The 27,810-nt window shown below is 39.4% G+C and overlaps 1 pseudogene; it reads left to right on the top strand.

Annotated features, from left to right (window-relative positions):
• The first annotated feature begins 20,206 nt into the window (after positions 1-20,206).
• LOC149162688 (protein PHYLLO, chloroplastic pseudogene) lies at positions 20,207-20,914 on the top strand (annotated as a pseudogene).
• Positions 20,915-27,810: the final 6,896 nt, after the last annotated feature.

Raw genomic sequence — 27,810 nt, 5'->3', positions numbered from 1 at the left:
CCTGTCCGACACTCAAACTGGGTCTCCAATATGGTACCCGTCAGGAAGAAAAACGGCGACATCAGAATCTGTATTGATTTCAGAAATTTAAATAAGGCAAGCTTAAAAGATAACTTCCCTCTGCCTACCATGGAGCAAATCCTTCAATCGGTAGCAGGATCTGAATTGATGTCTTTTCTTGATGGTTTCTCAGGATACAATCAAGTGCTGGTCCACCCTGATGACCAATTAAAAACTACATTCAGAACAAAATGGGGAACTTACGCATACCAAAAGATGCCTTTCGGACTCATAAATGCAGGAGCGACATTTCAAAGAGCTATGGATACAGCCTTTAGAGGGTTAATTAACCGAACAGTAGTTGTCTACCTCGATGACATTACTGTATATTCTAAAAAGAGATATAATCACTTGCATGATTTAAATCAGATTTTTCAACGATGCAAAACATATGGTATCTCTCTTAACCCGAAAAAGTCTTTCTTCGCTCTCAACCAAGGCAAGCTCTTAGGGTTTATTGTATCTAAGGATGGCATTTATGTAGATCCTGAGCGAATTAAGGAAATTTCTGAAATTCCTTTTCCACACAATAAAAAATCGATGCAGTCGTTTTTAGGACAAATTAATTTCGTTAAGCGATTTGTTCCAGATTTTTCACAGATTGTACTACCACTGCAAAAGATGATTAAAAAGAATTCAACCTTCAGATGGGGACTAGAAGAAAAGCAAGCTTTTCATGATATTAAGCAATCCATAATCAATGTCCCAGCCCTGAATACTCCAAATCTTTCTAATCATTTTACATTATATACTATTGCATCCGACTTATCTTACGCAGCAGTACTAACCCAGTTGAATGATGACAATTTGGAAGCGCCCATTTCGTTCTTCAGTTCTAACTTTCAAGGCGCCGAATTGAATTATTCGGAAATTGAGAAACAAGCTTTTGCTGTCTTTAAAGCAGTCAAACATTATCGACCCTTTCTTCTTAAAACCCATACTAAAGTAATAGTTCCTTTCTCCGCAGTTAGGCAACTATTAATTCAAAAGGAATTGGGAGAAAAGAGGGCAAATTGGGTCGCAGCCCTCCAAGAATATGATCTAGAAATAAAGCCAGCAAAATTTGTTAAAGGTCAAGGTTTTTGCAGGATCTTAGCAGGAGCATCAAACATTCCTGAATCAGGTGATACAGAGCAAAACCAAGAAGTCAATCAGCTAAGTATACCGGATTCCGAATCTCAATATTCAGATCTAATCTTTTATTTAAAGAATGGTTATGCACCTACCAATTTGTCCTACAAGAATAAAAGAGCCATTAGATTGAAAGCTAAGAGTTTTTCTCTTATTAATGATGTGCTCTTCAGGAGAAACTATGATTCTGTATTACTAAGATGCCTTGAGAAACCTGAAGCTCAAAAGGTTTTGCAAGAGCTACACGATGGACCGGCAGGAGGACATTTTGGAGCTGATACAACAGCTCATAAAGTAATTCATGCCGGATATTACTGGCCTACTTTGTTTAAGGATGCTCATGAATATGTAAGGAAATGCATTAAGTGCCAAACTGCCAGTGGAAGACAACAAAAGCCAGCTTTCCCTTTACAACCAATCAACATTGAACAACCTTTTGAACAATGGGGATTGGACATCATTGGAGAAATAAATCCTTCATCTTCCAAGCAACACAAGTATATCCTTACAGCAACTGATTACTTTACAAAGTGGGTAGAAGCAGTTCCATTAAAGACAACAAACTCGGAAGCAATCATCGAATTTATAGATCAGTTCATCGTAACCAGGTTTGGTGTCCCAAACGCTCTTGTCTTTGATAATGCTTCTTACTTCTCAGGCAATGCAATGATTGATTTCGCTATCAAAAGAGGATTCAAATTAAAGTATTCTACCAACTATTACCCCCAGGGTAACGGCCTAGCATAATCAACTAATCAAAATCTAATCAAAATCATTAAGCGAACAATTGAAGAGAATCATAAGAACTGGCATAAATCCTTGGTATTTGCATTATGGGCCGATAGGATTACACAGAAAGCTTCCATAGGGACCTCTCCGTTTAATCTTGTTTATGGAAAAGAAGCAGTCGTACCAACCAATCTTCTTCTCCCATCTTTAGCCCTAGTGCAATTTATAGACGAAACTCCTTCTTCTTCTATACAGTTTAGACATGATCAAATACTCAAACTTGAAGAAGAAAGGGATAAAGCCAAGGTTACACATGCAAGACATCAGCAAGTCATTAAAGCAGCTTTCGATCTAGCCTCATCCAGCCCTAGACAATTTGAAGTCGGAGATCTAGTCCTGAAATGGGACAAAGCCCATGAAGACAAAGGTAAACATTCCAAATTCCAAAAACTGTGGCTAGGACCATTTCAGATCTGTGAAAAAGTAGGCCATTCCACATTCATACTTCAAAATCTATCAGGGGTGAGAGATTCTCTCCCTGTCAATGGTCTAATTCTGAAGAAATTCTTTAACTGAGGAGGTAACCCCTTCTCTTTGTAGCTTATTAGTTTTTCATAGTTTGTAGGATTTGTAGGAATAAGAATGTGGGACATTCCCATTGACCTTTCGCTGTAAACAAAAGCTGTCTCGCCATAGTAATATTAATATTTACTTTTTAAAAATAGCATCCTGAACCGAGAGAGATCATTTCTAGGAAATTAGATATCTTTTTATTCTGAGCATTACAGACTCACCTTTGTAAATTTCACTCTGAACGAAGTTCTATGAATCATCTTGAGTGGTTGAAATCAGTCCCCAAAGGTTATCTATACAAAAATAGGAGCTAATTCATCTTCAGCATCTTCAACTCTTAAACCTGTCATCCATTTATTCTTAATAAGATAATTGTTCATCCCATTCACCAACAGTTTTTGATTACTCAGAGTGTAATTCTAAAATATAAAAGATTAAAGATAAGAGGTCTTATCACAAGCCTGCTTACCATGTTCATAGGAAAATAATTTAACTGACATTACCAAAACTGCATACCAAACAGGGTAATGGCTTGAAATTTCAAGACAAGGGGTCTCATCACGAGCCAGCTTGTTCAGTTTAATTACTACCCGTGAATGGCATTGTCATCTATCTGGCCACCAAACCAGGACAATGGCTTTTATCTTAAGAAAAAAGAAATTGAAATTCAAAAAATACGAGAATATCTTTTGAATTCATTCTGTTTAGTCACACTCTAAGGTGAATGGAACAATGGACAACAACATGGTTAAAAGGTAACCCTGCCGAGACTATGAATGTTTGCTGGCAGCAAAGGCTCTACCTGTGACAGAGGAGTTTATTTTAAAAAGCTGATATGGAAAAGTTTTCTATTTTTACTTTTACAAACCAATAAGGACTTATTTTAATACTCGAAGTGCATTTATAAAAAGAGGAAGTTAAATGAAGAAACCTGTTTTATTTAGAATCAATAGATATCTAGTTATATTAGAAATTTCCTTTCTTTTATAAAGATTCTATTTGAGAAAGTGTAAGTATAATTGTTAGTTCAGAGATAACTGGTTCTGCCAGCGAATCGCCAATTGTTGTGCCCTACAACAACCCCCCATTTCATAACATTTTTATCACAAACAATTTACATATGAAATGGGTCCCTTTTAAAATTTTTAATTGGCATTAATAAACTTGTTCAAATAAGGTATGATAATCAAATGAATTTATGCAAAAAACCCTTGTTGAACAAATGATAAGCAATTTTTGGTTAAGTCCAAAAAAGTAATCGCAAGTTCGGTTGCCATCTTGGTTTTTCCCGATGCGATATCGCTATCGGCCATCGGCAATAGCCAATGCACACACAAAAGGGCACATACCTTTTCCCCGATGCGACGCGATATCGGCAATCGGCTATCGGCACGGCACTATGTCTTGTGAAAAATGTTTTAACACTCCGGCCCGATGCGATATCGCATATCGGCAATCGGTACAATCCTACGCATTTTCATAAGATGTTTATATCCTTTCCCCGATGCGATATCGCTATCGGCATTCGCTAAAAGCAATTGATACACATTCAGGGGTTATGTTCGCACGCCGAATGCGATATCGCAATCGGCGTTCGCTAAAGAACTTTCCCAAGTGATAACGCCACACACACACTTTCGATGCGATATGATGACGCTTAATGATGACCTCAGTTCCAAAAGGCGATTATTTCAAAGCATTAAAGTTATATTTAAACTCGATTTGACAAAAACACAGATTTCAAAATGCCGTTAAGTAAAGGGATAAGGTAATGCATGCGTATTTAAAGCTTTGCCCCTTCGAATTAACGAGCAATTACGATTAGACCTTTGAAAAAATCTATTACACGCTTTAAGGGGTCATTCGGTTTAATAACTTAAGTAATGGTCATTTATGAAGCTGTAGGCCGTAAAATCACCATCATTGCATCTACGATGCCTTCTCAAATCATTAGATCCGTAGCCTCTTTTAGGAATAATCTCGCCACGCTTCAAATCATATATTTATCCCGTTATGGATTGTCATTGTTATTTCTTTGTTACGATTTCTCTTGCACTTGTGTAGAATTCGACTACCGAGAGAAGTCTGAATATGATGGGAAAGAAGTTCAAGAAGGTGGCAGGTTCTACTGCGACACCTGCCTCAGGCCAAGCTGCTACACCTTCAAGGAAAGGCTTAATCTCAGATACTACATGCACTGGTCTTACTGGTACTACATGGCAAGGGACATACAATTTGCTAGAAGGAGAACAACCAGAAGCGACAGTAACAGAGGCAAGTGTGGATGAATTAAGAAAGTCTGAGGCAACTCTTAAAGATTTGGCTGACTCTTTTCTGCACAGAATAGCAGCCAGGGAACAAGTCTTGCCTTATACTGATGTGGTACGTTGGGCAATTGAAGAAATTCCTCTCACTAATAGAACCTTCATTTCTAAGGATGGAAGGATTTTCGGCTCCTTCAAGCCTGACGACTTGAGACGAATGTATCATTTGCCCAATCCCGAGCAAGTCTATAACAGAGCATTTGTGGAGAAATTCGCCAGAGAGAATGAATCACCAGCCGAACCTCTCCGAGATTGGAGGCAAAATCCAGCAAAACACAAGCAGGATATGTCGGGTAAGTACTCCAATGCCTCTTTGGCTTCACCTTACTGCTATGCTGGAATTATGATGTGTAGATTGTGGGGATTTCATGATTCTGCAAATATCCATGTTGATATGGTTCCCTTAATGGAAGCGGCCGTTAATAGTATAATTATGGATTGGGCCACTATCCTGTCTGATAAGTTGGTCTTAGCTATTCGTGAGTTTAGGGCCAAAACCAGAGTCACTGAGAGAAAAATCCCACCTTTTTATTACTCTGCATACATTATGGATGCCCTTTGTTTTAATTCTGAGTTTCCTGTCCTTGGTTGGAGATGGACAACCCATGACCCAACACCTATTCATTTGTATCATCGTAAATTGTGGAAACCCTCTCACAAAGACCATTTGTACCAAATTTGCAATGGTTTTATGGTTCCCGTTCACTATTCTATTTTTGACAGACCTATCCCTAGGATTTCCTATGAAGCCTCTTTTGACCTACCAGCCGTAGCCCATTGGTTCGGCGAAGAATGTTTTTCTTATATCAGAGTTTTTGGAAGCAAGGCCAGGCCACATGTTCTCCCCTTATACATGCCAGACAAATTGCTAGCCCGAGAAATCTCCTATCAGATCATGTCTGAAGGTGTTACCCAAACTCTCAAAGAGGAGAAGAAGAGAGGATGGCCATCGTTTCCTTTAAGAATTGGAGTTTATACGCTGCTAAATTATAAGCATGCAGAAAAGGAAGCAGCAAAACTCCAAATGCTATCTCTAGTTTCTATTCCCAACAGACTCTATGACCCGAAAAAGACTGCTTTCATTGCCTTGGAACAGGCTAAGCTGACAAAGGTTGTTCACCAAGAAGACCAGTTTGACGACCTGTTCATGGGTGCTGATTCAATAAGCCAAGTCCAACAACTTGCTGCGATGAGATATGAAGATATGGAATTAACTGAATTTAATAAACTTAGAAAGCAAAGGTTGCAAACTTTGCCTCTAAAGTTATTATCTACAACCCCAACTTCATCCTCAAGTGAGCCTGATCAGCAAGAAATAAATTCACCTCCCGTTACAATTAGAGAACAGGAGGAAAGTCAAAGAAAGCTGCAGGCAGAAAGGCATAGAAGAGAACAAATAGAAAGGCAGCAAAAAGCACAAATTGAACAAGAGCAAAGAAGGCAAAGGGAGCAAGAACAGCAAAGAAGGCAAAGGGAGCAAGAAGAGCAAAGAAGACAAAGGGAGATAAAAGAACAGAGACAGAGAGAAATAGAAGAACAGAGGAAAAGAGAGGAAGAAGAAAAAATAAGGAAAGAACTGGAAGATAGGCAGAAAAAGGAATTGGAAGAACAGCAACGGAGAGTACAAGAGGAGCAACAGCGGGAGGCATTCGAAGAACAACAGAGAATTGAAAAAGAAAAAGAACAGAGTAAGCAAATCTCTGTTGATACTGAATTGATTAAGGAATGGAATCAATTTGATTCCATTATAAGTGGTAAAGAAGCCTCCAAAGACTCAGATGCCTTAAAGACTCCCGATACTACTGTTTCTCCGGTTCTTGAAGGAACCAGCGGCCCATCCACAGTATAGGACGTTGAAGAAGTTACTCAGAATCCATCTGATCAAGTTGATCTTCAGGTAGAGGAAATTCCTCCTCTAGACATTTTCTACAGCCCTAAGCATAAAGCCGTTGTAAGACGCTCAAGGAAGAGGCGAAGGCTTGATCAACCTTCTGTTTCAAATGAGCAAACAGTCACGGGCAATGTCGTCTGGAAGGGAGAATTAAGTCCCTCTGAAGATTTAACAAAGCTCTCGCAATTTGCGGGAGCTTATTCAGCAGCAACCATTGACAAAGCATCCGAAGTGAGTCTTCTTTTGAAGACTAAAGAGCATGAGGTATATGCATTGCAAGCAGAAGTGATAGAGGCAAAGAATAAGGCGACACAGGCAGAAAAACAATTGCTGGCTCAACAACAAGAGAATCATTTGTTAACCCAGCAAATTGAAAAACTAAGGATAGACCAAAGTGACATTAAAGCACATGAATTGGCAGAGGCATTATCACAGTTGGAGGCATCAAATGAGCTGTTAATGAAATCTAAAGAGGATCAAATAGTTCAGCTCTCAGCACAGCTTGAAGGTATCAAAGGTGCCAAGAGTATTGAAGATTTCAGAGCAGAGGCAACTCTGATAAACGGCGCTTTGATATCTCAGATCAGACTTTTGTGCCAACAGCTAGTTGAAGCTGAGTCACTTTGTGATATATCTACAGCAGTATGTGAGCAAATCGAGAAAGCCAGGACTAACTTGGATCGGGCCGAAGATGAAATAATAGAATATATTGAATGGCAAGATACTCCAGAAGGGCAAGCTGCTAATTTAGCCCGAATCAGTGTAACATACAAGAACATACTTTTCATGGAATGGGAAACACAGGTAATGAAGGCAGAGAGGGCAGCATCCAGGTGCAAAACAATTTCCAAAAACATGATCAATATAGTCAATGATACATTGTATCTGGCTAACATGATTTCACAATGCACACCTGGAAACATAACAACCGCGAATATGCTGGAGCACAAGAATTATCCTAAGCTGGAAGAACAAGGGCGGTTAATTGCTGGAGTGAATACCTTGACCTCCGATGCATACTGGCTTTTCCTGATTAAACCGCATTCTCAAAGGTCGGCTCTTAACTGCCTAACCGACGCTCTCCGATACCTGATCGCCGATTTTCAAGATGCCACATATGATGCACAGCTGACTTCTCGCCTCAATACTCCACCAGAAGTAGAGCCAATGCTGGCGATATGTCAGCGAAAGAGTAAAGGCAAAGAGACAGCTGACTGAAGCATCGTCGCCGACTGCCGAATCACCCAAATGCAAAATGATATTTGTTGATGCCGATTTCTTAGTTTTCAGTTTTTAGATATTTAGTAGTTAGATTAGCATAGTATTTATAGACCCTTTCATTGTTTTGGAAAGGGTCGTAAAATTTTGTAAAAGACTAAAAGGCTGAAGTTTGCACTATTGTGCTTCAGTCTATATTCTTTTTTGAAACTCGACCACTGGTCCTTAATTTTACTTGGAATGTTGTTTAAGTAAATTGTGCACTATTGTCGTTTGCTTGGAATGCTTTCTGGTTGGAAGGAAGGACTGCGACATAGCGATTAATATATTGGATTGATCAAACAGCTTGCATGGTACTATTATCTGTATCTGTTCTCTTTTCAGTTATATGAATTGCTGTGTTATTACTTTGCTATTATTGAATACATGTATGTAATACAACAACAAGTCTTCATTTCATATCACTATTGAATGTTTTGTGATTTGTTATCTTTCACTCATGTATGTATCAATGATATAAATGACTGAGTGCAGTAATTCGCTATTATAGCTCTACGTAACTACTTACGCAGAGCAATCTCAAATGATTAAACATCTATGCTTGTTGTTAGTGTCATCTATATGCCTGTCATTAAGCATAGTTTATCAAACGCTGTACTGTCTGAATTGATAAGTCCCGGGATTAGCTTATAGTTTTTGTATTTCTTTTATAGTTTAGTTATTTGTTTATTATCATTTCATATCTTAAATCATCCATCCATCCCGTTTACTTATAATCTTTGGGAAACTGGTCCCGTTATCCCCAGTCGGAGCCACTATTCCAAACGGAAAAGGAGCTGCACTAAGTTCCGGACCGGGTGGTTTCCCCGATGTTGTTGCAACGAATTTCGGGGCATCAACAGAACCCTAGGTATGAAGAATCAAATGTTGTTTCTGATAAGATAAAGAAGCGTTATCTTGTATTGGCCCTCTCCTTCAGATTATTTGGGAATCTGGCTTATAGATTGTAGTGCTTCAAGGCACTTCATCGCATAGATGGGTGCACTCTCTAATTTGGTAGAGATGGAAACAATCGTGGGATTATGCTTGGATCCGATGCCACCTGTCCTGGAAAGGGTGTAGGGAATGTTAACTCTCAATTGAATAAGGGTAACTTGATTCATTTATAGAATCTATTTTATGTACATGATCGCAAGAAGAACCTAGTGTCCATCTCGGAAATGGAAGTCAAAGGTTTCAGGGTGGCATTCATCAATGGAAAGGTACGTGTTAAAGAAAATATAATTTTCAAAGATGCTTTTTCTCATGGGTTCACGATTGGCAATTTGTATCAAGTTGTAGGATGGTCCATTGGGGATCATGTCAATTGACATATCGCATCTATAACATAGGAGGTCTACCTATGGGGCCCTACCTGATGTGAGTCAAATGGTGATAGGGATGTCTAAATTCAAGTAGAGCATGAAGGTACATGTCTAAGATGTACCGAAGGAAAATCCTATAAGGGGACCATTCCCCTCATGCAGCAAGTCCAAAAGTTTGGAACAACCAGAGAAGTTTGAGATTCATGATCAGGAATATCATGTATACAAGTGGAAGAAAGCCCTCTATGGCTTGAAGCAAAACACCCCGGGCATAGTATGAGAGGATTGATAGTTGTCTCATGAAGTTGAGATTCACTAGGAGTGAAATCGATCCAAACCATTACCCGAAGGTTGTGGATGATAGACCTCTCATACTGGAACTTTATGAGGATGACCTATTTCTGACAGGTGCAGACCCTCTCATTTGTAGAAGTAAGAAGATCTTGGATTCTGAATGTGGACTTTTAAACTGCAGCCTGTGACTACCTCGAGGATCTTAACTTTCAGAAGTTATATGGTAATGATGTCGGACCAGATTTGGGAAATACCTCTGACTTTCATTAACTCATTCGTGTTGTTGTTCTTGGTGAACTTCCATCTAGACATATGTTTTGCAGTTAGCATGGTGAGCTCATATTTGATTGAGCCTCATTATATTGGTGCCAAGAATTATTTGAGATAATAATCTTCGGGGCACAATCTCTCATGGATTGAGATACATTGCTGAAAATATGAAACTCCATGATTATTCGAATGCTGACTGGGCAGGCAGTGTGGAGGATCACTAGAGCACTTCTCAGTCCTGGTTCTCTTTGGATTCTACTTCGATATCATGGATGAGCAGGAAGTAGAAGTCGGTTGCTATAAGCATCGCTGAGACTGAATACATAGCTAAGATTATGATGTCGTGTGAAGCTTCATGGTTGCAGAAGCTCTTAAGTGAGTTGTTTGTACACAGTCTGAATACCACTGTGATTCTCTGTGACAAACAAAGGGGGGATTCTATTATTAAGGAATCCCATATTCGATGATTGCTCCAGCAGATAGACATCAGATACTACCTTATCTGTGATATGGTAAGTCGATGAGTGAGGAGGCTCCATCACATTGAGACTGATGTACAGGTCGCAGACATTTTTTGTCAAAGCCCCGGGGAAAGGTCAAATCTGTAACTTTCCCGAACGACTTGGAGTCATTGAGAGACCTTCTTATAAGGGTCTTGCATTTTGCATGAATTGAGCTCTAGGAGCTCTGCGGGGCTTGGGGTACTTACTGGAGCAACATATAACCATAGGGCGACTCACCCTCCCCTGGTGGTGCACTATGGAATAAGATAATTCATTCTCCTGTGGGCCAAGATGATTCGTTCTCCATGGCGACTGTGGAACAGGATGATTCGTTCTCCTATGGGCCAAGATGATTCGTTCTCCATGGCGACTGTGGAATAGGATGATTCATTCTCTTGTGGGCTAGGATGATTCGTTCTCTGTGGTGACTGTGGAATAGGATGATTCGTTCTCCTGTGGGCTAGGATGATTCATTCTCCATGGCAATTGTGGAACAGGATCATTCATTCTCCTGTGGGCCAGGATGATTCATTTTCTGTGGCGACTATGGAACAGGATGATTCGTTCTCCTATTGTCCAAGATGATTCGTTCTCCATGGAGAATGTGGGCCAGGATGATTCATTCTCCTGTGGATAGGATGATTCGTTCTCCTATTGAGGCATCCTAGCCATGTAGTCTGGGACTCATTAGAAGTACCTCTCATATGATCAATGAGTAGGGAAATGAGGATAGGGACCATAGTAGTTATATTGATGGACGCATCAGTGTATCTACCATACTCCCTATGCTAAGATTACCTCCATTGATCTAGGATCAATAAAACGGATTTCGGATCAATATGAGTGGTTTGAGACACTCTCTTGTGATATTGATTTGGGATCAATAAAACTGACTTCGGGTCAGTAGAGAATGTTATGAGACATTCTCGACCAATTCTTCTTCTTCATGGTTCAACAGAGCAGAGCAGTGCAGGGCACTGATGGCAGAGATAGTATAGTCGGGCATATGGATCAATGGATGGAGTTCTCCCTAGTTGAGAGGGAGTGTTAAAATTGGCAACTAGGGCCAAACTCCATGTGGGTCATCTTATTTATGGCAATTGATATTTTTTATGGATCCCTCTCATCGAGAGGTGTAGGATTGATGTAAATATCATCCGATTCCAATAAGTATTTATGAAGATATGAATTTATTTTTATTATTGACAAATTTTCAAGTCAACCAGCAACTTATGTAGGCTCAGAAGCCCAACAGTCATGTCTATTAAACCTCTACGTTTTAGTATAAATAGAAGAGGACTTGAAGTCATTTGTCACACACACACTCACTCTTGTGATCTCACTTCATCCCGTTTTGGGTGTGACGAAGGTGAGAGCTAGAGGGAGTGCCCTAGGGTATATCCTGCCCTAGATAACATGCCCTAGCTCTAAATGCAGTCATGGGAGAATAAGATCTACTTTGCCAGAAAAGCCCGAAAAGTCAGAACCGCAAGAAAAGTCGGAACTGCCAGAAAAGCTGGAAAAGTTGGAAAAGCCAGAACTACCGGAAAAACCCGAAAAGCCAGAACTGTCGGAAAAGCCAGAATTGCCAGAAATGCTAAAACTGCCAGAAAAGCTGGAACTGCCGGAAAAGCTGGAACTCCCGGAAAAGCCAGAACTCCCAGAAATGCGGGAAAAGCCGGAACAGCCAGAAAAGTCAGAAAAGCCGGAACTGCAGTAAAAGCTAGAACTTCTGGAAAAGCCAGAACTATCGGAACTACTAGAAAAGCCAGAAAAGCTAAAACTGCCGGAAATCCCGGAAAAGCTGGAAATGTTGGAAAATTCGGAACTGTCAGAAAAGATGAAAAAGCCAGAAAAGCTGGAACTGCCAGAAAAGCCGAAAAATCGGAAATGCCAAAAAAGTCGGAACTGCCAGAAATGCTGCAAAAGCCAGAAATGTCGGAACTGCTGGAACTGTCGGAAAAGCTGGAACTACTAGAAAAGCCAGAACTAATGGGACTGCCGGGACTGCTAGAATTACCACGAACAACTAGAACTATCAGAACTGCCGAGAATAGCCAGAACTGCCAGAACTACCAAGAACTGCCGAAACAGCCGGAGCTTCTGTCTCCAAAGGAGAGTAGCATGCAAGGGACAAATAACTAACATTGGGACAATTGTATGGTACTTAGCAGAAAATACACCAAGCATGCAATGTTACAGCTAGCATGCAAGGGACAACTAGCATGAAACAACAAGCATGCTAAGGACTACAAGCATGCTAGGGACAACAAGCAAGCAAGGGACAACAAGCAAGAAAGGTGTTATCACTCAAAAAAAAAAAAAAAAAAAAAAAATTTAAATTCTGAACATCAATTTTTTTTAATTATAAAGGTTTGGTGTCAGTCCCTTTGCAGGTTCCTGTGGATGAAGGTCCCATTTTTCTTCTCTATCGAGATTGGGCTTTCAGGCTTATATTTCTCAAGATATGGACAAAATTGGTATTACTGGGTCAAATGGCACCCTTTACAGATGACAACTGGTCATATAAAGTGGAAAGCCTATGATTTTCGTTATGTTGTGTTTGGTTACAATCAAGAATGTGCCAATCCATCCATGCAGAAACCCGCACATGGTAGCAATAGCATAGAAGAGGTTATGAAGTTGGAAAGCCCGGAACCCATATTATCTAGTCAGAGATATCAAAATGTAGCAGAGTTTGAGTTAGTGTGGTGGAACAGAGGAAACAGTGCAAAGAGAAAGGTCTCTATTTGGCGTCCTATTCTTCCACCTGGATGCTTTTATGTTGGGGATATTGCAGTTCCAGGATATGAGCCTCCGAATATGGTTCTGGTGCTTCGTGATCTCATTGATGGGACAGCTTTGAGATCTCCATTGGATTTAAGACAAGTAGGGCATATAGACAAACGGAGAGGCATGGATAGTGTATCCTTCTGGTTTTCCCAGGCACCTCCAGGATATGTTTCGCTAGGTTGTATTGCAAGTAAGAGTACAATGAAACCTGAGGAAACTACTTTATTACGATGTGTTCGTAGTGATTTGGTAAGTGGAGATCAGGTTTCCTGATAACAGCATTTGGGACACAACTGAAATTAAACATACGAGAGAAGGCTTCAGCATATGGACACTAGATAATGAGCTTGGCACATTCATTGTGAGAAATGGATTCAAAAGGCCTCCAAAAAGATTTGGTTTACGTCTGGCTGATCAAAGAATATTGTGTTTTCTTCAGTTATCCCCAATTGAACTTTGAGAGCAAGTTGCGTAAACTTGATGAACAACCTGAATGGTTTAAAGGAGCCACACTTCGTGATTACCAATTAGAAGGGTTGAAGTTTCTTGTGAACAGCTGGAGGAATGATATGAGGCCCAGGTGTCTTCGTCTCTGCCCTTAGCTGTACAACATGTGGACACCACAGAGGAGATGCCATGGGTGAACATAGAAAAGAAGCGAAACCCAGGAATCCATATAAATTCTCCCCTCATCCTCTGCGCCTCGACACCTGTGATGCCTCCATCTCTTTCAGTGTCCAATCCACCAAATCAACCGATAGCATCTGCTTCCTTTGCTCTCGGTAGTCAAACAGTCGGCGTCTGGTAAGCGATATGTGTCAATGCTGGGGTTTTTACAGAGGAGTGCTGTCGACTGGGTATAACATACTTTTGCATAGCACCAGGATCAAGATCATCTCTGTTTACTGTGGCAGCTGCACAAAATCGTCATGTCTCATGTATCTCATGTATCGATGAGCGTTCTCTTGCCTTTCATACATTGGGATATGGAAAGGGATCATATGAACCGGCAGCAGTCATAACATCATCTGGAACGGCTCTCTCAAATCTCCTTCCTGCTGTGGTAGAGGCAATCCAGGACTGTATTTCAATATTGTTGCTCACAGCAGATCGCCCTCCAGAACTACACGATACAGGAGCAAATCAAACAACAAATCAGGTCAATCACTTTGGGTCGTTTGTGAGGTCTTTTTCTAATTTACCTCCACCTGATAATAAGGTTCCTGCCCGAATGGTGCTTACTACTATTGACACTGCGGTGTTTAGAGCCACACAAGAGCCTTTTGGTCCAGTACACATTAATTGTGCTTTTAGAGAGCCCTTAGCAGGAGTTTCTTGCCAATGGAATTTGGGTAGTTTGAAAGGGCTCAATATGTGGATGTCCAACAGAGAGCCATTTACTAAACACATCAGAGTAACACAATTCCACTTTAGCAAAGAACTGATGAACACATATGGCCAATATAAGGAAGTGGTGGATCTGATAGAAGGAGCAAGTTGGGGGCTTTTAATTCTTGGGTGTCTTCAGACTGCTAAAGAGACATGGACGGCTTTGTCACTTGCTAAACATCTTCACTGGCCAGTTATACCTGATATTTTATCAGGGATGCATCTGAGAAAACTTCCATTTGCATCTTCTGAACCTGAATTTAGCCTGTGCTTTATAGACCTGTTGGATCATGTTCTACTTGGGAACTCTGTGAAGAACTGGGTCTCTCCAGACATGGTGGTTCAGGTTGGCAGTAAACTAACAAGTAAACGTGTTGCTCAACTCTTGGAGGATTGTGTGCCACATGCGTATATCATGGTTCAAAATCATCCATACCGTCACGATCCATCACATATCCTTACACATAGGATTCAGGCATCTGTTGTTGACTTTGCTGTCATCGTTAGAGAATTTTGCACTCCTAAAGAAATGGGTAGCTGGTGTAAATGGCTTCCAATCTTGAACAATATGGTTGAGTGGGAAATTTCATTTCAACTCAATGCTGATCCGTTGTTAACTGAACCATATGTATCCCGAGCAGTTTCTCAATCACTATTCCCTGAATCAGTGTGGTTTCTAGGCAACAGTATGGCTATTCGTGATGCAGACATGTATGGATTAAGCTGGTCGAAACTTCCAGTAGGAAACAAATTGAAGATTTGAAGACACAGCTGAACCGGCTGCCTGCTAAATGAGTTTTTCACTTCAAGTAAGGTTTTGTTTCAAATTTTTGACAAATTTGCTTAATCTTATTTCTCTGAGGAAATATAAATCCCTGTTCAACATGTGGAAAGTCGAAGGGAGTTTTTTGGCAGTTGATAAAGATCCCGGGTCAAAGGCAAACTGTTTTAAATAATTCAGCAGTTTCGTAGCGCGCTACGAAACTGCTGAAGATGTTGTTTTTAACGCAAATCAAGTATTTTGAATTAGAAGCGGGAATTTTGAAAGGGAAACGGCTAAAGGGTGTACAAGACATCAGCTGGAGCAAACAATAGCCAATCAGGTCAAGACAAATGGATGTTTAAAAGGATTGAATATTCAAATCCAATTTTGAATTTTCGTCATAAAGCCCCTTTATCTCAGTTCAAAATATATCAAACGATTTTCCTGCAAGGAACTTTTGCCTGTACACATGTTCATGAAAAGAGCTTACAACGCATTAAGGACGTGGTAGTCTTCCATATCTTGGGTAATTAAAAGCTAAAAAACATGCTTCTGTACATTCGAAGATTATGGAAAAAACTGAAGCCGAGAAGCAAGGATAACCTCCAAATATCTCTGAGCAGTTAAAAGGTTTCAATATGCCAGATCAACATGGGGCATTAAATACCCATCTCAGCCATCTCAGCCAAACTGAAAGAGGACCAAGTGTCAAAGAACGAGGAGAAGCCATCATGCATACAATATGGAGTTAGAGTCATAGTAGATTTAGAACTCTAAAAAGGCTCCAGTCAGCACTTTATTGTATTTATTAGTTAATTAAATAGTTGATAGGTGTCATTAGAGGCAATTATCGAATTCCCCTCATGCTGGAGGAGGAATTTCGATAAGATAGAATAAGAATTCTATATATAGCTGAAACAGCAATGTAACCAGGGTTGGGAAAATTCTATGACACAGCTCGTATTTGGCTTATGTAAACACTCATTTCAGTAATATAATTTGAATTTTACTTCTCATGATTCATGAAGGATTTCTATGTTCAGAATGTGTGTTTTTATCCTTCCCTTAATGTTTTTTACAGTTGTGTAGATGTATAATCACTCAGAATTCACTGATTGTGCTCTGATTTCCTGTATGCATCTATAAACTGTGGTTCCATATGTGTTATGTTCTGAACTTCAAATGCAGAATGCCCTGACTGCCATGTAAGATTAAGTTCACTGTTACCTTGAAGTGTTAGTGACTCCATAGGCCCAATGGAAACTTGTTTAATATATTTCCAGCATTCATTTTTGTCACAGTTATTTCACAAAGAGTTAACCATCTTATCTTAATCAAAATCATAAACCCCTCTAGAGAGAGCCCTCTCAGGTTGAGGAGGCTAAGCCTCAGCCTAAAGTAGGTTTGAAATAGTTACTTGAAGTCTTCCTGGTCAGCAGCCTTCCAGGACCTAATTTTGAGATAACATTTTGGTGCGTCTGCCGGGAGCCTGAAGTCTATTCATTCCCGAAATTAAGAGGTTGAACTTCTGAAGGTAGCAGGAGCTCAGACATCTTTTTGAGGCTGCAAAACTACCTTGGCAACTCCACACATCGAATAAGAAATTGGAAGGTGACTCCACTACTAGAAGATCAGTAGCTTGATGAAGTTTCAAGATGAATTCCACTGCAAGAATGAATGCCAGGTATGCTCCTATGAATCGGTCTCATATCCCTGGTTTTCCAAATCCTATGCCAAAGGTTGATTGGTTAGATGATCTTCCAATATTCAAAGATGAAAAGAAGGACAATGCTGCTCTTCATTTGGTTAGGTTCCATATGCATGTACGCAGTCTTAAGGTTCATTTCCCTGAAGATTGTCTCATGAAGATGTTTATGACCACTTTAGAAGGAAAGGCATGGTCTTGGTATAAAAGTTTGGAAAATGGTTCATTATATTCTCTTGCTGATTTCCATGATGTGTTCTATGACATGTATAAAGAGTGTCATCCCTCCTTATTGCTGGTCAAAGATTGTTGTAAACATTCTACGAGTTTTATTCAATACTTGGAGGATTGTTATGATGATGATGAATTTATGGATGAAGAAGTTTTAGAGGCTCTTCATAACAATGCATTTCAGCACCAAGAAGAAAGTATAACATCCGATGAAATGCAACATGAATATCAGCAGGGGTTTACTTATGAAAACCATGTTCAATCCCATGATATGAATGAGAAGATGCAACAAACTTGCTAGTCTTTTGGTCATAAAGAGTATGAAATTGATTGCAAACACCAAGAAGAAGTACTGGAAGATAGCTTTTACGACCCTCAGGCAGAGGAAAAGGTTGGTTTTTTATGTCAAACTTCTCAGCAGCTTACAGCAATAAATGATCATAAGAAAGAGGAAAATTACATTGTTTGTAGGCAGCATTCAGAAAAGCAGTTCGATAGCATATCAAAAGAATCTTGTGTGGTTGAGAATCAGTTGTCTAAAGATGTAGAATGTTATGATGATCATCAACATAACCATGTATTCTTTGACCCTATAAGTGAATATATGGACAAGCTTTGCACTCCGGTCTTTCATTTTCATTTGCATTATGAAGATCAAGTATATTATGAGTTGATTTGGTCATCTCACTACCATGGTTATTTTGAGGTTGAATGCAGTCAAGAGCCTCCAATATCAGAGAAGACAATTGATTGGCTTCATTGGAAATTTCATGTTCCTTGAGCTACAAGTGGAGATTGCAGCTGATAGGGTAGGTAGGTAGGAAAATGCAAATAAGCTCAAGGTTGACTGAGCAATTTTTCAGTAGATATAGACTTCTTTCTCCTACAGTGATCATCAAGCTTAAGCCTGAGGTGAAGGCCCAAGGAACTTAAAGAAGATGTTTGTAAAATAATTTTTTTTTCATCATAAGAGGATAAAGCACTGGAACTGAAGGTTCTTAGTGTACTACAGGAGCACACTATCCCAAGTGGAGCCACCTGTTATCACTCAAAAAAAAAAAAAAAAAAAAAAAATTCTGAACATCAATTTTTTTTAATTATAAAGGTTTGGTGTCAGTCCCTTTGCAGGTTCCTGTGGATGAAGGTCCCATTTTTCTTCTCTATCGAGATTGGGCTTTCAGGCTTATATTTCTCAAGATATGGACAAAATTGGTATTACTGGGTCAAATGGCACCCTTTACAGATGACAAATGGTCATATAAAGTGGAGAGCCTATGATTTTCGTTATGTTGGTTTGGTTACAATCAAGAATGTGCCAATCCATCCATGCAGAAACCTGCACATGGTAGCAATAGCATAGAAGAGGTTATGAAGTTGGAAAGCTCGAAACCCATATTATCTAGTCAGAGATATCAAAATGTAGTAGAGTTTGAGTTAGTGTGGTGGAACAGAGGAAACAGTGGAAAGAGAAAGGTCTCTATTTGGCGTCCTATTCTTCCACCTGGATGCTTTTATGTTGGTGATATTGCAGTTCCAGGATATCAGCCTCCGAATATGGTTCTGGTGCTTCGTGATCTCATTGATGGGACAACTTTGAGATCTCCACTGGATTTAAGACAAGTAGGGCATATAGACAAACTGAGAGGCATGGATAGTGTATCCTTCTGGTTTCCCCAGGCACCTCCAGGATATGTTTCGCTAGGTTGTATTGCAAGTAAGAGTACAATGAAACCTGAGGAAACTACTTTATTACGATGTGTTCGTAGTGATTTGGTAAGTGGAGATCAGGTTTCCTGATAACAGCATTTGGGACACAACTGAAATTAAACATACGAGAGAAGGCTTCAGCATATGGACACTAGATAATGAGCTTGGCACATTCATTGTGAGAAATGGATTCAAAAGGCCTCCAAAAAGATTTGGTTTACGTCTGGCTGATCAAAGAATATTGTGTTTTCTTCAGTTATCCCCAATTGAACTTTGAGAGCAAGTTGCGTAAACTTGATGAACAACCTGAATGGTTTAAAGGAGGCACACTTCGTGATTACCAATTAGAAGGGTTGAAGTTTCTTGTGAACAGCTGGAGGAATGATATGAGGCCCAAGTGTATTGGTCTCTGCCCTTAGCTATACAGCATGTGGACACCACAGAGGAGATGCCACGGGTGAACACAGAAAAGAAGCGAAACCCAGGAATCCATATAACTTCTCCCCTCATCCTCTGCGCCTCGACACCTGTGATGCCTCCATCTCTTTCAGTGTCCAATCCACCAAATCAACCGATAGCATCTACTTCCTTTGCTCTCGGTAGTCAAACAGTCGGCGTCTGGTAGGTGATATGTGTCAATGCTGGGGTTTTTACAGAGGAGTGCTGTCGACTGGGTATAACATACTTTTGCATAGCACCAGGATCAAGATCATCTCCGTTTACTGTGGCAGCTGCACAAAATCGTCATGTCTCATGTATCTCATGTATCGATGAGCGTTCTCTTGCCTTTCATACATTGGGATATGGAAAGGGATCATATGAACCGGCAGCAGTCATAACATCATCTGGAATGGCTCTCTCAAATCTCCTTCCTGCTGTGGTAGAGGCAAGCCAGGACTGTATTTCAATATTGTTGCTCACAGCAGATCGCCGTCTAGAACTACACGATACAGGAGCAAATCAAACAACAAATCAGGTCAATCACTTTGGGTCGTTTATGAGGTCCTTTTCTAATTTACCTCCACCTGATAATAAGGTTCCTGCCCGAATGGTGCTTACTACTATTGACACTGCGGTGTTTAGAGCCACATAAGAGCCTTTTGGTCCAGTACACATTAATTGTGCTTTTAGAGAGCCCTTAGCAGGAGTTTCTTGCCAATGGAATTTGGGTAGTTTGAAAGGGCTCAATATGTGGATGTCCAACAGAGAGCCATTTACTAAACACATCAGAGTAACACAATTCCACTTTACCAAAGAACTAATGAACACATATGGCCAATATAAGGAAGTGGTGGATCTGATTGAAGGAGCAAGTTGGGGGCTTTTAATTCTTGGGTGTCTTCAGACTGCTAAAGAGACATGGACGACTTTGTCACTTGCTAAACATCTTCACTGGCCAGTTGTGCCTGATATTTTATCAGGGATGCATCTGAGAAAGCTTCCATTTGCATCTTCTGAACCTGAATTTAGCCTGTGCTTTATAGACCTGTTGGATCATGTTCTACTTGGCAACTCTGTGAAGAACTGGGTCTCTCCAGACATGGTGGTTCAAGTTGGCAGTAAACTAACAAGTAAACGTGTTGCTCAACTCTTGGAGGATTGTGTGCCACATGCATATATCATGGTTCAAAATCATCCATACCGTCACGATCCATCACATATCCTTACACATAGGATTCAGGCATCTGTTGTTGACTTTGTTGTCATCGTTAGAGAATTTTGCACTCCTAAAGAAATGGGTAGCTGGTGTAAACGGCTTCCAGTCTTGAACAATATGGTTGAGTGGGAAATTTCATTTCAACTCAATGCTGATCCGTTGTTAACTGAACCATATGTATCCCGAGCAGTTTCTCAATCACTATTCCCTGAATCAGTGTGGTTTCTAGGCAACATTATGGCTATTCGTGATGCAGACATGTATGGATTAAGCTGGTCGAAACTTCCAGTAGGAAACAAATTGAAGATTTGAAGGCACAGCTGAACCGGCTGCCTGCTAAATGAGTTTTTCACTTCAAGTAAGGTTTTGTTTAAAATTTTTGACAAATTTGCTTAATCTTATTTCTCTGAGGAAATATAAATCCCTGTTCAACATGTGGAAAGTCGAAGGGAGTTTTTTGGCAGTTGATAAAGATCTCGGGTCAAAGGCAAACTGTTTTAAATAATTCAGCAGTTTCGTAGCGCGCTACGAAACTGCTGAAGATGTTGTTTTTAACGCAAATCAAGTATTTTGAATTAGAAGCGGGAATTTTGAAAGGGAAACGGCTAAAGGGTGTACAAGACATCAGCTGGAGCAAACAACAGCCAATCAGGTCAAGACAAATGGATGTTTAAAAGGATTGAATATTCAAATCCAATTTTGAATTTTCGTCATAAAACCCGTTTATCTCAGTTCAAAATATATCAAACGATTTTCCTGCAAGGAACTTTTGCCTGTACACATGTTCATGAAAAGAGCTTACAACGCATTAAGGACGTGGCAGTCTTCCATATCTTGGGTAATTAAAAGCTAAAAAACATGCTTCTGTGCATTCGAAGATTATGGAAAAAACTGAAGCCGAGAAGCAAGGATAACTTCCAAATATCTCTGAGCAGTTAAAAGGTTTCAATATGCCAGATCAACATGGGGCATTAAATACCCATCTCAGCCATCTCAGCGAAACTGAAAGAGGACCAAGTGTCAAAGAACGAGGAGAAGCCATCATGCATACAATATGGAGTTAGAGTCATAGTAGATTTAGAACTCTAAAAAGGCTCCAGTCAGCACTTTATTGTATTTATTAGTTAATTAAATAGTTGATAGGTGTCATTAGAGGCAGTTATCGAATTCCCCTCATGCTGGAGGAGGAATTTCGATAAGATAGAATAAGAATTCTATATATAGCTGAAACAGCAATGTAACTAGGGTTGGGAAAATTCTATGACACAGCTTGTATTTGGCTTATGTAAACACTCATTTCAGTAATATAATTTGAATTTTACTTCTCAGGATTCATGAAGGATTTCTATGTTTAGAATGTGTGTTTTTATCCTTCCCTTAATGTTTTTTTACAGTTGTGTAGATGTATAATCACTCAGAATTCACTGATTGTGCTCTGATTTCCTGTATGCATCTATAAACTGTGGTTCCATATGTGTTATGTTCTGAACTTCAAATGCAGAATGCCCTGACTGCCATGTAAGATTAAGTTCACTGTTACCTTGAAGTGTTAGTGACTCCATAGGCCCAATGGAAACTTGTTTAATATATTTCCAGCATTCATTTTTGTCACAGTTATTTCACAAAGAGTTAGCCATCTTATCTTAATCAAAATCATAAACCCCTCTAGAGAGAGCCCTCTCAGGTTGAGGAGGCTAAGCCTCAGCCTAAAGTATGTTTGAAATAGTTACTTGAAGTCTTCCTGGTCAGCAGCCTTCCAGGGCCTGATTTTGAGATAACAAAAGGGACAACAAGTAAGCAAGGTGCAACCAACACATAGGTCAGGATGGCAACATGGTGCAGCAATGGCACATAATACAGTACAGTGATGTGTACAGTCATGATTAATGACGCGTGATGAGATGCAACATAGTGATGATGGGTGCAACATGGTGCAGTGCGGCGAGGTGCAGCATGATGACGAAATGGAGCACAACGATAGTTGAAGGAGTCACCTTGGAGAATTAGTTGAAGAAGCATGTCTTCAACTGATCTCATGTATCATATTCTTAGAGATGATCTATGCTCTTATCTAGATAAGTCAAAGTGTTGACTTCTGTTGTAAACGTACTATCTCTCTCTCTCTCTCTCTCTCTCTCTCTGCTAAACTATTGAAGAACATTTAAGAATAATTTATGAAGGGTTTCCTCACATTGGGGTTTGTCCCTGGCTAGCGCAACATCTTGTGTCCTCTTGTCTTGGATTGTCTTCTACGATTTATGTTTATGTTCTATCTGCAATTTACTTTATTGTTGATGTGATTGCTAATCTGGAAAAGATATGGAGCTAACTGTGAAAATTGAAATAAATTTCTCTAAGCATAGAACATACCTAGAATTGTCAGAATTGCGCAATTCTGGAGCCCAGCAGGCTGCGAGACAGGATTGTGCAATTTCTGGAGGGAAGGTTGGTTTCCCTCTAGAATTGTGTAATTTCTTGGGGGAGCTACTTAGCTTGCAGCTGAACCATGTCCGGGTGATAAGACTATGTGGGGAATGAATCAACTTGTGATTAATAGGCTGCCTTGTGTAGGAAAAACACTGAAGCTTGTGTACTTAACGAAGAAATACAAGGTGTTTTGAAATGTTGGTAGGGAGGCTCCAAAATGAAGCTAAGTAAAAATTTTGTAGGGTGGTTGTAGCTGCTACAACAAGGCCACTTATTTTCTTCCTATTAAACTATGTGGAGTTTAATAAGGGAGATGGAAATTCAATTCTTTTCAAGAAGGTTTTCATATGCAATCCCAAATTCATCTAAGAGATGCAAGGAAAGCAGAGATTACTTACTTTCTCTAGTCACATTTGCTCCTAGTACCAAAACAAATCTTTGGTTATTAGTAATATTTGTGGATAATGGGCCACTTACTTCTTCACTAATTAAGCTATGTGATTTGTAGAAAATTTAAGAAAAATAGTTTGAAAACATATGTGGATTTTGGCCACTTACTTTTCTCCCTAATTAAGCTATTTGGGTATTTTGCAAATACATTAAAAAAAATCTAATTGCTTCATGAATTATGGTTCATCAAGCAACCAGGAACCCTAAACATAAAATATTGAATGCAGAGGTGAAGGCAATTCACTAAAGGCTGCCAATCACCCGAGAAAAAGGAAAAATACAAGCCTTCTCTTTGCTCTTTGTTTGTCATGTGGTTATTGAAGACACAGATGCATGCTTGCGGTTTTTGTAGAAATAGATGCATACTCACGTCTGTCAGACAAAAATATGTGCGGACGAAAAAGATCAGAAAAAATTTCACTTCCACTGGCTCAAAAGACATCCTAGGGGTCTATAAAAAATCCAGAGAGGTGAAGAGCTCCTTGTAGGATGGTTGTGCAGAAAGGAGGTAATACAAAAACAATCTCTCGATTAATGAAAATAGATCATTATGGTCGCCATACTTGTTTTAGTATTTTTGGAGCACAAGTGTGCCAAAAGACACCCCCTTAAAAGTCGATTGTTCCCTGCAAATGATCACAGTCAAAATTGGTGTTGTTAGTGGAGAAACTTAAAAAAACACAACATTATAAATAGTGGAAACAACGGATACATAAACATAAACTAGAAAAAGAGGTACAAAAACAAAACAATGCTCAAATAGAGAAAGCAAATCAATAATATATGGAAAAATCTCTCTTTATTGATTGTTGGTGGTAGAGGTTGAATACAATAGATGAATCGTAAACACTTGTAGAGAATTCTTTGAGCTATGGGGCTCACAAATCCTCAACAAGGAGGTTTATTTCCTCAATCTCTTTGCAATGTTCTCCTCTCTCTAAAAGAAGTGTGAAGACTCTCCAAGGGTGGATTCCTCTTCACTCACTATGATGATGGTTTTCTTAGAAGAAAGATGACCAACATGCTAGTTCTCTTCACTTCTTTGGCTTCAACAATGGAATGGTGGTTTTCTTAAACAACAATATGGCCAGCATAACAATGTCTCATATTTTGCTTCTCCCGTGGTCTTTTTATATAGAACTTTTTTTATTCCTTCTTCCCTCTCTTGGTACATGTATAATAAAGACATGTGAGTAGGACAAGGGGATTCCACTGAGGGTTGCATATCTCCAAGGCGACTCGAATTTGGCTGTATTGGACTGACCTCATGTCATAGAATCAGCCCCAAGTGTGTAAAGTGGTCTCAAATCACTGAGTCATCCTTTTCTGCAACCGCGCAACTTTTGGAGGTTATGTAATGCGCGCATGTTTATCGAAGAAATATACATGTGGCCTAAATTTTATTTCCTTTTATAAACTTTGGATCTTGGGAGAAATTTGATTTTTTAAACTTCATAACATATTCGGATGGAAAAATTTCCACCTAAGAATTCTGCTGGACACTTTTAATGTCTTCTGGATGGTACTAATAAGTGTACAATTTTTTAGTGTTAACAGTTAGAATTAGGGTTTCTATGAGGCTAGGGTTTCATTGTCTACTTAGGGTTAGTACCTAGGATCCTAGAGTTTGATCATCTTCATACTCAAGATTTTCATCATCTTTAATAATGATGTCATTGTATTGACATCAATGACAACTTTGTCCAATAGCCAAAAGCATGTTTTTCTAGGTCTGTCCACTTATAGTTAGCGTTGTTTTTATAAGGTATTGTAGTGGCTTAACTATTTTAGAAAAAAATGGGACAAATCATCTAACAAAATTAATTTTACTATGGAATGACTACATGGCCTTCTTAGAATTAGGAGGCGGTAAATTGTTAATGGCCTGTGTTTTTTCTGGGTTAATAACAATGCCATCTTTAGACACGATACACCCTAATAATTTTCCTTCTACGATGACATAGATATATGTTTTTGGGTTTAATGAAATGCGAAATTTCTTCCAACACTCAAACATTTTTTTGAGATGGGAAATATAATCAAATCTCTATTTTGAATAAATAATGACATCATCTAGGTAAATGACTATAGATTGTTGGCATTATGATATAGGTGATACAAGTGTTGTCCTTGATGGAAACTCAATCAGATGACAAATCATAGTGCAGCAGGTCAATAGCAAACATTTAATGATCAAAGAGAGGTATATGCAGGTTCACCTTGACAAAGGAGCACATACACATGGGTTAACAGACCAAACAGTGCATACAATGTACACACGCAGTTTCACAGAAGGGAAGGCGTGTACATGCTGGAAACTAAGTTTTGGTCCGTGGTATTTGGTCCATCATATTTTGATCCATGGTATTGGTCCAAGGTATCTGGTCTGAAGTATTGACCCCAGGTATTTGGTCCAAGGTATTGGTCCTAAGTGGTTTTGGACCATGGTATTGAGAAAGGTCTAACACTATAAAAGGAGGAGAAGATCATTAGGCCAAAAGTGTGCAAGGATTGAATATCTGATAAAGTGAGAGATCCAGTATGCAGGTTATGGGTTCATGATGCTTTGCTTGATCTGAACCAAGGATTCACCTATGTGGATGATGATGGATGATGGATCGGGATCTTAAGGCTTGGAATGTTTTATCATTATGTGGTTTGATCATGGATAGGCTAGATCTGAATTACTGACGCATGTTTATTCTATGAATGTTATGATCTCGGTATGATTGATGTCTGGAATAGCTTCAAAGTAATGAGTTAATATTTGCATATCTATACATGGGTTCACTTTGGTAAAAGCACATATACACGCTGGTTCGGTTCATCAAAGTAGTGTATACATTATGAAATATGATATCTGAACTTCCAGATGGTTCTGGTGGTTGTTGCAGAGTTTTGGGTTCTACTCTGTGTTCTGGTAACTGTGTTTTGATGACTGGTCTTTAGTGATTCAGTTGTGGATGATTCAAAGATTGATTGGTTGATGCAATGGTTGTATTGTAGTGGTGATTTATTTGAGCTTCAATGTTTTTGATGGGTCCAGTATGAAAATTGGATGAAACATGGCCTTCATATTATGGTGTTGTGATCTAGGAGTATCCAGTTTGAAAATTTATGAAATGTGGTCCCTGGAGGAAGAGTAAAGGTTGGAGCCTTCAGTAGGATGGCGCCTACATACTGGTAAATATACCGGCTAGTACAAGAGCTAGGGGGTTGGATCTCCCTTCTAGTAGCAGCTGGAAAATGAGAGAGGGTTGTAGCCTTTTGTATGTCGGTGCCTACATACTAGTAAATATATCGGCTAGTACAAGAGCCAGGGGGTTGTAGCTCCCTTCCAGTGGTAGCTAGAGAACGAGAGAAGCTTGTAGCATCTTACAGGTGGGTGCCTGCGTACTGGTATGAGTCTGTGCCAGTACAAGATTGTAAACAGTTTTTACTTATATTAAAGGAAGACAGTAGCAGGTGGTTTTTGTCCCGCATTGGGTTTCCACCTTATATCGTGGTGTTAATGTGTGTTTTTTATGTGTGATGATCTGTTCTATTTTACTGCACCTGTTTACTGTTTATATGGTTAATGAAGTTCTGATGCACTGATTAAAGATCAAAATATGATGAATTAACTGAATCACAAGTTTACTAGATATACGCTAGTTGCATTAAACACAGTTGCGTGTACACGTGAGTTCCCTTAACTAAAGTAGCATATATGAATCAGAGTATGAAATGAAAAAATTATTGATTTGCTAACATTGATTCACCCCCCCCAGTAATATTTCCAACAATTGGTATCAGAGAAAGTCCTTTGGTAGAAGCTTGATCGCTTGAAGGAGATCCGTAGAACAACGGGAAAGAAAGTGCGTCAGAAGAAGAAGACAACTCAAGGGAATAGCGACAACTTGCCGTCAGGTGGAAGCAAGTATACAAATTCTGAATCACCTCAGATTGAAGATGAACAAGCAAATGTAGCATTAGATCAACAAGACCTATTTAACAAAGGAGAGAGTTTCCTCCAAGAAGAAGTTTCTAGATTAAAAGCTTAGCTCGAGTGTGCCTTCAAAGTACGTCAAATGCTGCAAGATGAAGTGATATCATTGAAAAATAAGTAGAATGAAGAACTACCTCAAGCAGATAAAGAACAAGAAAATGAGATTCTCAAATGAAGGCAACAAGTGGAAGAAGGAAGAAAGGTTGCAGAAATATTAAAGAAAGAACATCTTGAAAAGGAAGAGAAACATCAGGTTGAGGTAAATATATTAAAAGGTAAATTAGAAGAAAAGGATAAATTGTTACGATTTCAAGATAGTACTAAGATTTTGGATGATATTCTT

This window comes from Pinus tabuliformis, chromosome 5_2, assembly GCF_031772625.1.
Source record: "Pinus tabuliformis cultivar Carrire ecotype Pingquan chromosome 5_2, CPIR1, whole genome shotgun sequence".
Classification (NCBI taxonomy): domain Eukaryota; kingdom Viridiplantae; phylum Streptophyta; class Pinopsida; order Pinales; family Pinaceae; genus Pinus; species Pinus tabuliformis.
Note: the sequence above shows the minus strand (reverse complement) of the source record. Positions and strands in the feature narration are given on the sequence as shown.